The sequence below is a fragment of the Neoarius graeffei genome, chromosome 23, assembly GCF_027579695.1.
Source record: "Neoarius graeffei isolate fNeoGra1 chromosome 23, fNeoGra1.pri, whole genome shotgun sequence".
In the NCBI taxonomy this organism is placed as follows: Eukaryota; Metazoa; Chordata; class Actinopteri; order Siluriformes; family Ariidae; genus Neoarius; species Neoarius graeffei.
Window position 1 is genome coordinate 9,138,294 of NC_083591.1, and position 17,522 is coordinate 9,155,815.

At 43.0% G+C, this 17,522-nt stretch overlaps 1 pseudogene; it reads left to right on the forward strand.

Moving 5' to 3' along the window:
• Nucleotides 1-1,985: 1,985 nt before the first annotated feature.
• LOC132871142 (WD repeat-containing protein 53-like) lies at nucleotides 1,986-8,510 on the forward strand (annotated as a pseudogene).
• Nucleotides 8,511-17,522: the final 9,012 nt, after the last annotated feature.

Below are 17,522 nucleotides of genomic sequence, written 5' to 3' on the forward strand. Positions count from 1 at the left end.
TTACACAACCTCTCATGACCAAAGTCCGTATACATGTGCTCGGTACACAAGTAAACACAACTTTTTTTTTTTTAAAGTAAACACAGGACTGCTCCCAGTCTGTTTGCCTTGAATGACATCACAACGACGGCCCCCTGGTGGTGAAAGTGCGCATAAGTGAGATGTAAACAAACCTTCGGAAATTGGGCAAAACAGTATATTTTAACCGTTTTATTCAATTAAAGGGTGCAAATTAGACATTAGGAAGATTGAATTCGCTTTTTGGGTCGTTCTTCTAGACAATAAAGTTGATATTCTACGTTTCACTTCCGACCATTGCCTATGACCTCATCTCATCTCATTATCTCTAGCCGCTTTATCCTGTTCTACAGGGTTGCAGGCAAGCTGGAGCCTATCCCAGCTGACTACGGGCGAAAGGCGGGGTACACCCTGGACAAGTCGCCAGGTCATCACAGGGCTGACACATAGACACAGACAACCATTCACACTCACATTCACACTTACGGTCAATTTACAGTCACCAGTTAACCTAACCTGCATGTCTTTGGACTGTGGGGGAAACCAGAGCACCCGGAGGAAACCCACGCGGACACGGGGAGAACATGCAAACTCCGCACAGAAAGGCCCTCGCCGGCCACGGGGCTCGAACCCGGACCTTCTTGCTGTGAGGCGACAGTGCTAACCACTACACCACCGTGCCGCCCTGCCTATGACCTTTAAATGAAATAATTGCGTGATCCAGTCACGTCCACCCTGTTGATGGTGTTTGCGTCATCAAACCGCGACGTTTATTATTCGTGCACGTGCGAAGGACGTGCACAGCTATTATTGTATTTATGTTTGAGTAATATTTGTGTTATCATCATATTTCAGGTGAAAAAGTAAAAGCTTTCTTGCATTCAGGTAAATTCGTTTTGGAATAGGTGTTTAAAGTTTTTTATTTGCTCTCGTGTTATTTGACTTTAATAGGCTATAATAAATTGGCTAGAAACAAATGAGCAGCTTCGTTTAACTGGATATTTCTTTCAATTTTAATGTTAAAATTGCGCTATAACGATCAAGGGAATTGTGTGTGGGGGGGTTCAGTTTTATGATGTGTTATTTTATTAGCAACATAACTTTTATGACTTTCTTGTATGCGGGTGAACTTTCTCAAACCTTTCATAGCACACGAGAAGAGCTACATCCGGGGTTTTAGCCCTTTATACTTTATTTTATCTACAAAACCGAATTATAAGTTCATTTAGTGGTGGTTTCTGATGACAAATTCTCATTTATTTAAAGACAAAGTGGAAAAAAGAAACAAACGTTCAAACAGACTCAAGCTGTCATGTTTGTACAGAGCTGTCACGTGACCTATAATAGCATATCGTGACCTTACACTGAACATGAGAAGGGTATTGAAAAATTGAAAGGTCATCAGTGTAATCCATAATTCAAAAATGGTGGAGAACAAAGTGTGCAAACAACACTTCCAGAAGTATGCGAAACTCCAAAATAAGTAATTAATAGGGCGGCACATGTCGCCTCACAGCAAGAAGGTTCTGGGTTCGAGCCCAGCCGCCGACGAGGGCCTTTCTGTGTGGAGTTTGCATGTTCTCCCCATATCTGTATGGGTTTCCTCCACAGTCCAAAGACATGCAGTTAGGTTAACATGGGGCGGCCTTGGGCTGAAGTGCCCTTGAGCGGGGTACAAAAGCCCTGACTGCTCCCCAGGCGCTGTAGTATGGCTGCCCACTGCTCTGGGTGTATGTGTGTGTTCACTGCTTCAGATGGGTTAAATGCAGAGAATGAATCTCACTGTGCTTGAAGTGTGCATGTGACAAATAAAGGTTTCTTCTTCTTGAAACTCCAAAATAGTCAGATCTGAAACTGAAATAAAAGTCCATGTTCATATTGCATTATATTTCAGTGTTAGGACTTTAACATGCATCTTTTGTTACATTTGTAAGGATGCTGTTTCTCAGTACAGGTCGGTAAGCAGCATGGTACAGCACTGGGCTGGAGGCCACACTGCCCCGGTGCTGTGCATCAGCGCTGCCCCAGGAGCTGACGGATTTCTAGTCTTGGGGTCTGAAGGAGGTGAGGTGACTTAGGAAAGGACGCCTCTCTCTCAGCTGCATTTGAGCTCTCGGGAAGATCTCACATGTACTGTTTTCTCCAGCACAGCGCCGGGGCTGTTGTACGTGTCTCATGGTGAGCATCCTGGACCCACGCAGTCTGAAGAAGCCGGTGGAGGAACTCGAGGACGAGATCAACTCGCTTTCAGTGAGCAAAACGGGCACCGCACTGGCTGATGATTCTGGGGCTGTGAGGGTGATAGACCTGCAGATGGGAAAAGTGAACCGCACGCTGCGCAAACACACCAATATTTGCTCTTCCGTGGCGTTCCGGCCCCAGAGACCGTAGACCCTTGTGTCTGCAGGGCTGGACATGTGTTGGGGTTCAACCCAGTCTGAAACGGTCAATCGGTCAACTTATTTCTCGGGACCCCCGCCCTCGTACCACCCAGACGTCTGGGACGGAACACCGCAAAAAACCAGAGAACCAGAGATCGGTTTAACTGCTGTTTATTCACAGTATTCTCGCCAAAGATGAAAGATTACAAACACCTTTTATAACAAATCATAATCTCTCCAAACGGCTATTGTGTCTGTCAAATGTGTGTGTGTGTTTGTATGTGACCTCAGAGAGGGGTGTGTGTGTGTGTGTGTGTGTCTATGGGAGGGTGTGAGTGAATGACATCATTTTGATATCTGTGTCTATGTGCTAGGTCAGCAAATCACATCTTAATTCCATAGGTATGTGTGTGTGTGAATGAAACCTTCAATCATAAGCAAAATAATATTTCAGCAATTTCATTTACGCACGTCAAAGCGCGCGAGATGTTTTTACGACAATGTTTTAAACAAAGACTATGTTTGGTCTAACAAAGAAGTGTTCTTCTCCACTGGACGAAGGTCAGGCTACACAGGAACAGTTTAAAATCACTGCCATAGTATATGCAATAGTCCAAAATAATAAAGGATCTTAAAAAGCTCTAAAATATAAAGTCTTAACTCTTTGTTCAGCAATAAGGCTACCATTACATCCAACATTAAAGTGTGTGTGGGTCGATCTGACATCAAAACAGACCTTGGCGTCGTTCAGACACATCTCTGATCAAAAATACACATTTCATATCAAAATAAACAAAATGTGGGCGGCACGGTGGTGTAGTGGTTACCGCTGTCGCCTCACAGCAAGAAGGTCCTGGGTTCGAGCCCTGGGGCCGGCGAGGGCCTTTCTGTGCGGAGTTTGCATGTTCTCCCCGTGTCTGCGTGGGTTTCCTCCGGGTGCTCCGGTTTCCCCCACAGTCCAAAGACATGCAGGTTAGGTTAACTGGTGACTCTAAATTGACCGTAGGTGTGAATGTGAGTGTGAATGGTTGTCTGTGTCTATGTGTCAGCCCTGTGATGACCTGGCGACTTGTCCAGGGTGTCTCCTTTCGCCCGTAGTCAGCTGGGATAGGCTCCAGCTTGCCTGCGACCCTGTAGAAGGATAAAGCGGCTAGAGATAATGAGATGAGATGAGATAAACAAAATGTTCCCAAACAATGTCCAGCCAAGACAGAAGGTCATTTTAACTGAACCGAAGTTAATCCTTAATTTTGTCATCATTTTAATAAATTACTGCCTTCTTGGTCAAGAATAATACTTATATAAACCTAACAACATGCAAGTGAGAGACACTGAGTTTACATTAGAGAAAATGAAGAGAATCGCTAGGCCAGGATGAGCAGAGTCTGTGATTACGTCATGCAGTACGTGCTTTGCTTGTTAGTAGGGACTGTTTTTCCTTGGCATATTAATTATCTTGAACAGATACAAGACAATATTTCCATAATCAAGGAAATGAAGGGGCATGGAAAAAGTGACTGTAGTGCAGCACAGGACAAAAATGCTTCAATAACTCTCTGATAACTAGCATAACACAATTTTTGACTTCCTTTCAGACTTTTGTAACAGCAACAAACATAGTGCTTCATCACCAGAAACATGACCAGGACAGGCTGATAGATTTGATTCCACTTTTGAGTTAAATTACATTAGATGACATTTTTAAGCCTTATTAATTGGACAAGTATAACATGGGACTGGGTAAGGACAAGGACATTTCACTTACCTGGTAACCTAGCTCATTTATCATTTCTTCACTCTGTTAAAGGAACAGTCCACCGTACTTCCATAATGAAATATGCTCTTATCTGAATTGAGACGAGCTGCTCCGTACCTCTCCGAGCTTTGCGCGACCTCCCAGTCAGTCAGACGTGCTGTCACTCCTGTTAGCAATGTAGCTAGGCTCAGTATGGCCAATGGTATTTTTTGAGGCTGTAGTTAGATGCGACCAAACTCTTCCGCGTTTTTCCTGTTTACATAGGTTTATATGACCAGTGATATGAAACAAGTTCAGTTACACAAATTGAAACGTGGCGATTTTCTATGCTATGGAAAGTCCGCACTATAATGACAGGCGTACTAACACCTTCTGCGCGCTTCGGCAGTGCATTGATATCTGAGCTCCGTATCAATCCGCTGCCGAAGCGCGCAGAAGGTGTTAGTACGCCTGTCATTATAGTGCGGACTTTCCATAGCATAGAAAATTGCCACGTTTCAATTTGTGTAACTGAACTTGTTTCATATCACTGGTCATATAAACCTATGTAAACAGGAAAAACGCGGAAGAGTTTGGTCGCATCTAACTACAGCCCCAAAAAATACCGTTGGCCATACTGAGCCTAGCTACATTGCTAACAGGAGTGACAGCACGTCTGACTGCGTCTGACTGACTGGGAGGTCGCGCAAAGCTCGGAGAGGTACGGAGCAGCTCATCTCAATTCAGATAAGAGCATATTTTATTATGGAAGTACGGTGGACTGTTCCTTTAAAGTATTTAAAAATGAGCAATGAAAGTAAGTGGGATATACACTCACCAGCCAATTTAATAGGAACTTGTTCTTGAACTTGTGGTCTGTTGTTGCATGCTGAGATGCTTTTCTGCTCAACACGGTTGTAAAGAGTTGCTGTATGAGTTCCTTCCTGGCAGCTCGAACCAATCTGGCCATTTTCCTCTGACCTCTCTTATCAACAAGGCGTTTGTTTCCACCTACAGAACTGCCGCTCGCTTGCTCGTTCACTCAGTGTTTTTTGTTTTTCGCACCATTCTATATGTGTGTAAACTCTAGAGACTGTTGTGTGTGGAAAACCCCAGGAGATCAGCAGTTTCTGAAATACTCATCTGGCTCAAACCAACACCCATGCCACAGTGAAAGAAAGTCACACTTCATTGTGAGATCACAATTTTTCCCGTTCTAATGTTTGAACATTGTGAGCATTAACTGAAGCTCTTGTTTTGTGTCTGCATGATTTTTATGCATCATGCTGCTTTCAAGGGATCGGCTGATTAGACAACTGCATCAAACAGAACAGCAGGTGGATGTATGGGTGTTCTTTATAAAGTGGCCGGTGAGTGTATTCTGTGTAACTTCTTGCAAAACATTTTCCTGGAAGTATTCACAGAGGATGATGTTTACAAGAGTTGGAGCCAGTCTTGATGTATTTTTTTTAAGGACTGTAAGTCATAAAACTTCAAAGTGGCTGGGCTGATCACCAAAATTGGAAGTCCTACCTACCCGGTAATCCGCTTTATATAACTATATTAGGAGATTGAAATGCTTATCTCCCTGCAGCTGTGCTTCATTTAGCTGCATCCATTTCTGTCCTGGAATTCCTTCCTTTAAGTTCTTGCCTGAAGGTATTAAAGATAAATGGATGATTATGAAGAGAAAAAAATGAGGCAGAGTAAAAGAATACAGACGCCGACCTGTTTAAACTTTACAAATTTGAAATGAGCATGAACGTAACAAAACGATGGGAACAAAGCCAAAGCACACTAATGCACTTGTGTTCATTTTGTAATTCTTGTTTAAAGGAAGCTTATACACTCAACTGCTTGCTTATGATTCTGAAGAATTTCTGCAGGTTGGAGTGAAGTACCACTTCAGCAATTTTTTTTTGCAATGTTTGTACATCTGCAGAAAACTTTCTGCTTGTCAGAGGTTGGTTTGCTTTTCTTTTTTATTTTTTTGCCTTTAAAGGCAATGAGGTTGTGAACAAAGGTGAAACAATGACAAATCTTCAGTGTATTAGGAAAAGCGGTCATTCAAGAACAGCTGGAAATAAAAGCATCACTGCAGCTGTTTCACCTTCTAGTGGTGGACTTGACTTTTCGCAGCGTAAGACCAAAATTTTACACACATTCAGGGTTAACTGGCACTAAATTTATTTGACTTATTTACATTTGGTGTGGGGCGGCACGGTGGTGTAGTGGTTAGCGCTGTCGCCTCACAGCAAGAAGGTCCGGGTTCGAGCCCCGTGGCCGGCGAGGGCCTTTCTGTGTGGAGTTTGCATGTTCTCCCCATGTCCGCGTGGGTTTCCTCCGGGTGCTCCGGTTTCCCCCACAGTCCAAAGACATGCAGGTTAGGTTAACTGGTGACTCTAAATTGACCGTAGGTGTGAATGTGAGTGTGAATGGTTGTCTGTGTCTATGTGTCAGCCTTGTGATGACCTGGCGACTTGTCCAGGGTGTACCCCGCCTTTCACCCGTAGTCAGCTGGGATAGCCTCCAGCTTGCCTGTGACCCTGTAGAACAGGATAAAGCGGCTAGAGATAATGAGATGAGATGAGACATTTGGTGCAAGATGGAAATGCTATGATCTGTCCAAATTGCCAGAATTTGCGTGACGTCACATCCGCCTCATTAGTTATTCAAAACTTTAGCTGGTGGTCTTCCAGAGCGTTGGTACGGAGAAGGTGCATTGCTCACATTAAAAACCTTACGCTTGTGTTGTTTTAGGTTGCTCGAATTGATCAAACCATGAAACTGATTAGTTTCTTCAGGGTTCCCCGTGAACTAATAAAAAAGGGTGAACGAACACAGGATTTCACAAAAAAACATCGAGAAAGGTGGATTTTGAGCCTCTCACTGAAATCGAAGGGAGCCGAGTCGAAGCACGCTCGAGTTTGCAGTGATCACTTGGTGAAAGGTTTATACAGTATATCCCTCTCAGCTATGTCCTTAGTGTTTTCCAAGTACTTTTCTTGCTATGTGTCGTTATTTTACGGTACTTTTTTTGTTTTAGTCACAAAGCACTAAAGTCCCCAGCAGTTTTTGTTTACTCCTTACAAAGTCCATATGCATGAAGGCCGTGACAAAATTCTTACCCAGCCATACAGTTACAATGTGCCGTGATCCCTTCTCCGTCTTGTTTAACTAAGATCCAGGTCTTTAAAGGGGTTTCTGATGATCTTTGTGAATGATTTATTTGAGAGAGAAGAGCCGACACAAGTGCGAATCAAGCCAGCTGTTTGTTTACACTTCAACTTGCAGCGCTTTGTTTTAAAGACGCAAACGAAAAGCTTTTTTAAAAAAAATACACGGGCAAAAACAATACAGGATTCATTTGGCAGCGACTTGATAGCGAGGTCCTTTACCCAGCCACATATAAAAAAGTTGTAAGCCTCCATACTCTTCCACGCTTTCATCTGTTTTGTGGTGTAGAAGGACGTCTGCAACACCAGATAGTTTGAGATGTCAGGGAACTCGACTGAAGGGTCGTTTTCGAGATCATATGACAAATCCTTCTTTCCCAGACTGTAGGGGTCGATTCCATTGCACATAGCAATCTTCTGAAAATATCTAAAGCGAACAGTGGCTTCTAGATTATGACCATACTCTAAGTTATCGTTAGTTGTTTGCACTATGGCAGCTGTTTAGACCACCAGCTATTTCACTTCTGGTAAAATTGCTAAGAAAAGTCACGTGACTGAAACCCAGCAATACAGTGTTTTTTGGCACAGATACTCATATTTCCTGCAAAAAGTTTGGCCAATGTGGACCTACGGTTTATAGGAGGCCCCAGAGGAAGACAAGAGCTCCCAGCAATGGCCAGGTCAGCTCTTTAACCCGCCTCTGGTTCACTGCATCAGCGTTGCATCGTATGGAAACGTTCTGGCGTGTGTTGCAGAGGACGGGCACATGCACCTCGCTGCATGGGTGCTGGCTCCAGACTTGAACAGCAGGGGGTGATGAAGGCTCAAAGTCAGGGTGCTGCTCAGGCCCACTTCCTCAACTTCATGCCTCACCCTTAATGGCTGGCCACCGGAGGGAATGACAGAGTCGTGGCATTGTGGGATATAAGCCAGGAGCCTGTCGTGGCAGCAGAGGTCAAGGTTCAACGCAGGAAGCCCAAAAACAGGAAGTCGAAGCCTCAGGGAAAGGGAGGCGAAAAAGAACTTTCAGACGAGGCCAAGAGTATTGATCCGAGTCTGACAAACACGGCATTAAAGCTGAAATTCACTCGCAAGGAGAAGGCGAACTGGGTGTGTCCGCTGCTTTTAAAAGGACAGCCGAGTTTACTCGTGGCAGATCAGAACACCAGTTTATCTGTGTATTCTCTGTCTGGGCTTTAGCATTGTTTCTAACAGTGTGGGAAACTGGGTTTAGCTTTTTTATTTGCCTTGTGGTTAAACAAAGGGAGTGTGTCTCAAACAGAGCAAGTCAGACCTGACTGATTCAGCCTGAACTGATGCATTTCTGTCTGTTTATTTTTCTTTTACAGTGTGTGTTCAGACTCCTGGGCCCGTTCTTCATACACCACTTCACAAATCCAATATGAGATGCCAGATAACTAATTACTATAATTGTATGTGGTAATTTGTTTGTTTTTTCAGACATGTTTGAAAGCTAGATTAGTGAGGTGTGACTGTGTTGACACAACCTACGATCCTGTGATACCAGGAAAGGGTGGCTATAACAAGACTCAAAACCAGGATCGGTGAGCTCGTGATTGACTGACTTATTTCAACTGTACAGGAGCCTGAAAACACAGGTTTTAGAGGTGTAGCAATAAATCGTGATGCTATGTATAGCAATGCAAACATGATGACAAGCATCAGAGAAATGTGTCATTTATACCGTGGAAATCAGCGGACATCCCACAGAGTTCTTAAAATGTATAAAGAACACGTTGGTCATGTGATGACCTTCCTTCGTGGAAAGCCTGTGAAATCTGTACTTGTGAAGTCCACTAGCTCAGGACTGCAACAAGCAATATGTGATTACGTTGCACGATTTCCTTTTCTAATGCTTAAAAAGTAGCTTCAAACAGGACAGGACAATGGCCATTTTAGCCAACTTTGGAGCTCTTTTTCTGCTACAGAGCCGGTTATGATTTAGGCCCTGTCCACACGGCAACGGATTCAGGTGACTCCGATACAATTGCTTATCGTTTAGGCCTGGCGTCCACACGGCACCGGAATCTTTTTGAGAACGGGTTCCAGAGTGGAAAGATCTGGCAACGTTGCCATTGTGAAGTCGTCTGGATGAGTAGAACAGATTTGTTTACGATGACGTCACAACCACATGACTGTGAGTGCTTCATGCCGGGTAGAAGTGTAACGAACTCGATGTGAGTTGTCAACAAATCCTATAACTTGGTTCATGAAACACGCTTACAAAATATTTTCACTGTGAATATTTATTGTGTAATGGTGCAAAGTGAGAGAGAGAGAGAGAGAGAGAGAGAGAGAGAGAGAGAGAGACTCTGCCCTTAGGGCAGAGTCAATCCCGCCAGCAAAAATAGGGGAAAAAAGGAGCGATCTCACCTCTTCAGATGTTGGTTTAAGTCCTACAATACATTCCTCAAAAAGGGCGTAGAAGAGCAAATTAATCCATCAACGTGTAGCATTCAATTTATTCCGGACCATTAAAGACGCCGCCTTCCGCGTAGAATCATACGTCATCCTCGCCGCCATATTGGATAGGTCAAAGCGTAGAATAAAGATTCATGTGCTGCGTTTAACTGTACCAACAGGTTTACCATCCAAACGAGATCACATGGGATTACCTTTCACAGGTGAGAAACAACAAATTAATCCATCAACGTGTAGCATTCAATTTATTCCGGACCATTAAAGACACCGCCTTCCGCGTAGAATCATATGTCATCCTCACCGTCATATTGGATAGGTCAAAGCGGAGAATAAAGATTAGCTGCGTTTAACTGTACCAACAGGTTTGCCGTCCAAACGAGATCATATGGGATTACCTTTCACAGGTGAGACTGGAAAAATACTTTTCATTGTATTTGGTCATTATAATGTAATTTTACGAACAGATTTTCCTGACTTTGTGGCTAATATGAAGTTTCGCGCATAATAGTTTATGTGCATGCGTCCTTACTTCTTCTATTGTTCTGGTGTCTCCGAAGGGACCGTCTTACAGCGCCCCTAGAGGTGTGGCATGTGTATTGCATCGTTTTCACCAAGCGTTGCGTTGCCATATGGACCTGATATTTTACTGATCGTTGCCCATGTGGATGCGATATTTTTTTAAATAACATCTTGTTGCCGTTGTCGTGTGGATGTAGCCTTAGTCGATCGCTTTCAGAGTCCCCAAGTCCAGATACTTTGATGGAACAAAATTTGGGGGAGAAATTTGTTTATTTATTGATAACATATGGTGACTTGTAGTACATTTTTGTATACGATATTAAACCTCGGTTTGTAGCGTTTTTTTAAGTTTTGGGTTTGTTTGTTTTTTTCCATTCAAATTTTGCTTCAAATATTCTGAGAACTGAATCGAAATTGTGGAGCCAGTCTTGTGAATCGAATCAAATCAAAATGTGACCAGAGTGTATGGTTACACCTGTATGCACAACAATGTTACTTCAGTCATGCACAGTTGTGCTAACGTTTTCACTTATTGTTGCACTTGTCTACTGAAAACATACACAGTGGGTTGGCTCTTATAGGAACGTAATCGGAGCTGGATAAGTGGAATTACAGTTTCCAACCTGAAGCTGATTAAACACACTTCAGGGTGATATTCTTCTTATACCACAGTATTTAACCAATGATTAGAATTCGAAAAGAATTATCCATTTATATTTCCATTTAAAGCTAGACTGCCTTTCAGATTTTTCACATGTAGGCCATAAAAAGAATTTTCCCCGACACCCAATTATTTTTGTTTAGTGGACCGAAAGCCACTGAATTCGAATCACAGACTTCCAATTTTATTAGTTTTTTTTTAAATAGAACAATTAATGAATTTAGAGCAACATGGCCCTAAATTCTCTGCTATTTTTTCCTGCTTCACCATGAACCAATTCAAGATACTACATCATGCATAACGTAATGGGCTTTCTGTGTTCGTGCAAGTCATTGTGGGATACAAATTTGAAACAGGAGAGAAAAATGGAGGATGTGAGCATGCGAATGAAATGTGAAAGACCAACTACAGTAACGGAAAGCGAGAAGAAAAGACGTGATATACGAAGGAAAGGAAACGCAGGACCAAACTAATAAATATCGGTGCTCAGCGAGCACCTCGGTGTGATCAGCTGTTCGTTTAGCGACAGAATGATGTAACTGTCAGTGCACGGTCAAAGGTAAACTTGCGCATGCGCACACGGACTTCCTCTGTCTGCTTGACTGTGTAAAGTGAGCAATTTCAGGTGCATTATTTGCTTTAATCCCCTCAAATTAAATAACTTCCCAGCCACAGACTGGCCTGATATTTTGTGAGATATTACAGAAATAAACATGTATCACAATGACCAAATTTTAGAGGGAACTAAATTTCACCGAATTTATGAACTCGAAAGGCCATCTATGAAAAATTAGTTCTGTGATCACATATTACTAAGATTTTAAAACGTTGATCATTTTACTGAGAAGCCAGCTGTGTGTGTGTGTGTGTGTGTGTGTGTGTGTATATAAAAATCTCCTTCTCACCCCCGGCAGGGGGGGTGGTATCCATGTCATCCTCAAGCTCGGGTCCTCTACCAGAGGCCTGGGAGTTTGAGGGTTCTGCGCAGTATCTTCGATGTTCCTAGTACTGCGCTCTTCTGGACTGAGGCTTCAGATGTTGTTCCTGGGATTTGCTGGAGCCACTCTCCCAGTTTGGGGGTTACTGCCCCAAGTGCCCCCACTACCACGGGGACCACGCAACCCTTGACCTTCCACATCCGTTCCAGTTGCTCTTTCAACCCTTGATACTTCTCAAGTTTCTCATGTTCCTTCTTCCTGATGTTGGCGTCAGCTGGGATCGCCACATCTATCACCACCACCCTCTTCTGCTCTTTGTCCACCACCACTATGTCCAGTTGGTTAGCCAGGATCTGTTTGTCAGTCTGGAAGCTGAAGTCCCACAGAACCTTGGCCCTGTTGTTCTCAGCCACCTTCTGTGGTATGGCCCATTGGGACTTGGGTACTTCTATTCCATACTGGTTGCAGATGTTCCTGTATACTATCCCAGCCACTTGGTTGTGCCTCTCCATGTACGCTGATCCAGCTAGCATCTTACACCCTGCTAATATGTGCTGGACTGTTTCAGGGGCTTCTTTGCACAGTCTGCATCTTGGGTCTGATCTAGATCCTGGCCTCTATGGCTCTTGTGCTTATGGCTTGTTCTTGTGCTGCCATGATTAGTGCCTCTGTGCTGTCTGTCAGTCCTGCATTATCCAGCCACTAGTAGGATTTCTTGATATCAGCCACTTCCTCTATCTGACGGTGGTACATGCCATGTAGGGGTTTGTCCCTCCAGGTTGTCTGTTCCTCCTCCTCCTCTGCGCTCTCATCAGGGTTCTGCTGCCTGAGACATTCACTTAGCAGTTCATCCTTTGGGGCCATCTTTCTGATGTATTCTCGGATTTTCGATGTTTCATCCTGGACCGTGGTCTTGACGCTCACTAGCCCTCGGCCTCCCTCTTTCCGCTTAGTGTATAGTCTCAGGGTGCTGGACTTGGGGTGGAACCCTCCAGGCATGGTGAGGAGCTTTCTAGTCTTGATATCTGTGGCTTCTATTTCCTCCTTTGGCCAGTTTATGATACCAGCGGGGTATCTGATGACTGGTAGTGCGTACATGTTGATGGCTCGGACCTTGTTCTTACCATTCAGCTGACTTTTCAGGACCTGCCTTACTCTCTGGAGGTATTTGGCTGTGGTTGACTTCCTTGTGGCCTCTTCATGGTTTCCATTAGCCTGTGGGATGCCAAGGTACTTGTAGCTGTCTTGGATATCACCTATGTTGCCCTCTGGTAGGTCAATCCCCTCAGTCCAGATCATCTTGCCTCTCTTTGAGACCATCCGGCCACACTTGTCCAATCCGAATGACATCCCTATGTCATCGCTGTAGATCCGGGTGGTGTGGATCAGCGAGTCTATTTCTCACTCGTTCCTGGCATACAGCTTGATGTCATCCATGTAGAGCAGGTGGCTGATTGTTGCCCCACTACGGAATCGGTACCCGTAGCCGCTCTTCGTGATGATCCGACTGAGGGGGTTCAGGCCTATGCAGAACAGCAGTGGTGATGGCGCATCTCCTTGGTATATGCCGCACTTGATGTTGACTTGGGCAATGGGTTTTGAGTTGGCCTCTAGGGTTGTCTTCCACATTTCCATTGAGTTTTGGATGAAGGTCCTTAGGTTCCTGTTGATCTTATACAGTTCCAGACATTCCAGTATCCATGTGTGTGGCATTGAGTCGTAGGCTTTCTTGTAGTCAATCCAGGCAGTGCACAGGTTGGTCTGTCTCTTCTTACAGTCTCGGGCAACTGTTCTATCGATCAGTAGCTGGTGCTTGGCTCCTCTGGTGTTACTGCCAATCCCTTTCTGTGCCTCGCTTATGTATTGAGCCACATGCTTACTCATTTTTGCCGCAATGATGCCTGACAGGGCCTTCCATGTTGTGCAGAGACAGGTAATTGGCCGGTAGTTGGATGGGATGGGTCCCTTCTGGGGGTCCTTCATGATTAGGACTGTCCTGCCTTGGGTTAGCCATTCTGGGTGGGTCTCATCCCTCAGCAGCTGGTTCATCTGTGCTACTAGGCGTTCATGGAGTGCAGTTAGCTTCTTCAGCCAGTACGTATGGATCATATCGGGGCCTGGTGCTGTCCATATATATATATATATATATATATATATATATATATATATATATATATATATACACTACCATTCAAAAGTTTGGGGTCACTTTGAAATTTACTTATTTTTGAAAGAAAAGCACTGTTCTTTTCAATGAAGATCACTTTAAACTAATCAGAAATCCACTCTATACATTGCTAATGTGGTAAATGACTATTCTAGCTGCAAATGTCTGGTTTTTGTTGCAATATCTCCATAAGTGTATAGAGGCCCATTTCCAGCAACTCTCACTCCAGTGTTCTAATGGTACAATGTGTTTGCTCATTGCCTCAGAAGGCTAATGGATGATTAGAAAACCCTTGTACAATCATGTTAGCACAGCTGAAAACAGTTTAGCTCTTTAGAGAAGCTATAAAACTGACCTTCCTTTGAGCAGATTGAGTTTCTGGAGCATCACATTTGTGGGGTCGATTAAATGCCCAAAATGGCCAGAAAAATGTCTTGACTATATTTTCTATTCATTTTACAACTTATGGTGGTAAATAAAAGTGTGACTTTTCATAGAAAACACAAAATTGTCTGGGTGACCCCAAACTTTTGAACGGTTGTGTGTGTGTGTGTGTGTATATATATATATAGGAACAACATCCCAGGAACAACATCTGAAGCCTCAGTCCAGAAGAGCGCAGTCCTAGGAACATCGAAGATACTGCGCAGAACCCTCAAACTCCCAGGCCTCTGGTAGAGGACCCGAGCTTGAGGATGACATGGATACCACCACCCCCCCACCCCACCCCCCACCCACCCCCCGCCGGGGGTGAGAAGGAGATTTTATATATATATATATATATATATATATATATATATATATATATATATATATATATATATATATATATATAAAAGTGTTTTTTTTGTTTGTTTGTTTGTTTGTTTTTTACCTCTGCCAAGGAGGTTATGTTTTTGGTAGCGTTTGTTTGTTTGTTTGTTTGTTTGTTTGTTTGTTTGTTTGTTTGTTTGTTTGTTTGTTTGTTGAATGGTTGGTTGGTTGGTTTGTCTGTTAGCAACATTATGGAAAAAGTTATGAACGGATTGCTCTGAAATTTTTTCCAGAGGTGTGACTGGGCACAAGTAACAATCCATTAAATTTTGGCAGTGATCCGGATCACCTTCTGGATTTTTTTAAAGGATTCTTGGCGGAGGTCTGCGCTCTCCGACTGCTTTTCTAGTTTTTATTATTATTAGCTTATGTGGCACATCTACAATAAAATCCAGGAAGTAGCTGCTGCAATAGAAAGTAGAGAAGCACTCAGACAGCGCAGACCTCCGCCAAGAATCCTTTAAAAAATTCCGGGATCCAGAAGGTGATCTGGATCACTGCCAAAATTTAATGGATTGTTACTTGTGCCCAGTCACACCTCTGGAAAAAATTTCAGAGCAATCCGTTCATAATTTTTTCCGTAATGTTGCTAACAGACAAACCAACGCTACCGAAAACATAACCTCCTTGGCGGTGGTAACAATGTGTTAGAATAAGCGTGTTAATATAAACCCAATTTGGCTTTTAGTCAGAGCTGCTGTTAAAGAAACTGAAACACCTTCTGACTAATCAGTTTTGAAAATTCATCAAAACTGAGCTATAAATAAATGAAACCTGCTCCTGAGCACATTCAGACTTACAAATAATTGTACAGACTCGCCTTGGAAAAGGAAATGGTCAAGAATCCAATCCAGTTAATTCAGTAATCCCCGTCTGAAGAACAGGGCCCTGGTCTGCGGTAAATCTGATTCAGGTTGAAAGCACTGGATTTCTGCATGACGAATGGCTGGATTATTGTCTCTGAGTGTGCATTGAGTTATAGTCATTTTGTCCGGAAGTGTTTTGAGAGAAGTTGTTTTCCTTCTATTACAGGACTTTTACAGTAACATCATGAAGCTTGACAGACAGTAAGATGGTGTGTGTTGACAGTCGGGAGGGGAAGACTTAAACCAAAGAGGAACAATGAATCCTCGACTTTAACACTAACTGCGATGAACCCTGATTAGTACTTCATACATCAACATGTCTAAGAAAAGTGCTGTTTAAATTGGAAAGAACAGGAGATAAGGAAGCTTGGGGAAATTAGTACATACCAGATTAAACACAACATGCAAAAAAAAGTAACTTTTATTTACAGGTTTCAGCAGGAGCTCGAGTCTGATGAGTTTCCATAATTAAACAGTCAGTGTTCCAGATGTAAGGCACAAAGCAGATGGAGAGAAAACACACAGATGTTTAACACAGTAAACATCAGTTTATGGTGTTAAATTAAAACGTTCAGAATGGATTGGGTCGTCCAAATAGCTGTAAATAAAATATAGAATTGTAAAATAGAGCTATCTGCAGACATGTGCCTTTAGGAGGTAATATTGTTTCAGCAGTAAAATACTGTTATTCCACAAGAAGGGCGGCACGGTGGTGTAGTGGTTAGCGCTGTCGCCTCACAGCAGGAAGGTTCTGGGTTCGAGCCTGTGGCCGGCGAGGGCCTTTCTGTGTGGAGTTTGCATGTTCTCCCCGTGTCCGCGTGGGTTTCCTCCAGGTGTTCCGGTTTCTCCCACAGTCCAAAGACATGCAGGTTAGGTTAACTGGTGACTCTAAATTGACTGTAGGTGTGAATGTGAGTGTGAATGGTTGTCTGTGTCTATGTGTCAGCCCTGTGATGACCTGGCGATTTGTCCAGGGTGTACCCTGCCTTTCGCCCGTAGTCAGCTGGGATAGGCTCCAGCTTGCCTGCGACCCTGTAGAACAGGATAAAGCGGCTAGAGATAATGAGATGAGATTCCACAAGAACGCCTGTTTTTATTACTGAATAATTATGAATAAAAATGAGAATTTCTTGAAAATGATTTTCTGTAGTTACTGTATTTCTTTTGTTCCAATTAATGTAATTATTATTAATTAATGTAGTTACAGTGGAATCCTGCACTGAAAAGTAATAAGAACTAATCATAAATAAATACTGGAAGAAACATTAAACAATAAAATTATGATACAATTAAGTGGGATTAAATAAAGTGTATGTATGGTAAAATTGGCCACCCTACAATTAACCCTACAAAAACAAAACAGAACAAAAATAGAACAGAAGTTCAGGACTTGACCTTGTTGACCTTTCTGAGTGACAGCCACATAACATTTCACATATCTTAGCCTTTTATTCCTTCCTTGTTGAGTTTGCAGTTCTAACTCATTTTTTTTCTATACATGACAAAAATGCTGGAAATACTTATTATTGGATGACTAGCTGTAAACCACTTCTTCCTTACTGCCTTCTCATTCTGTGAAATTTTCTCTTTCAGCCTTTTATGGTCACTATGTGAGGAACTGATGCTAAAGCAACTCATTCCAGTGCAGGCGTTCTGATTATTTTTAATTCTTGGAATCTGGAAGGGATGCTTTCTTATAGAGAATGGGCAACTATGTCATGTCACGTTGCATTCTGGGTAGTGGTTGGTGTATTTTAGGACAGGGGTTCTCAATCTTTTCTGCTTTTAAGGCCTACCTATTCAGAC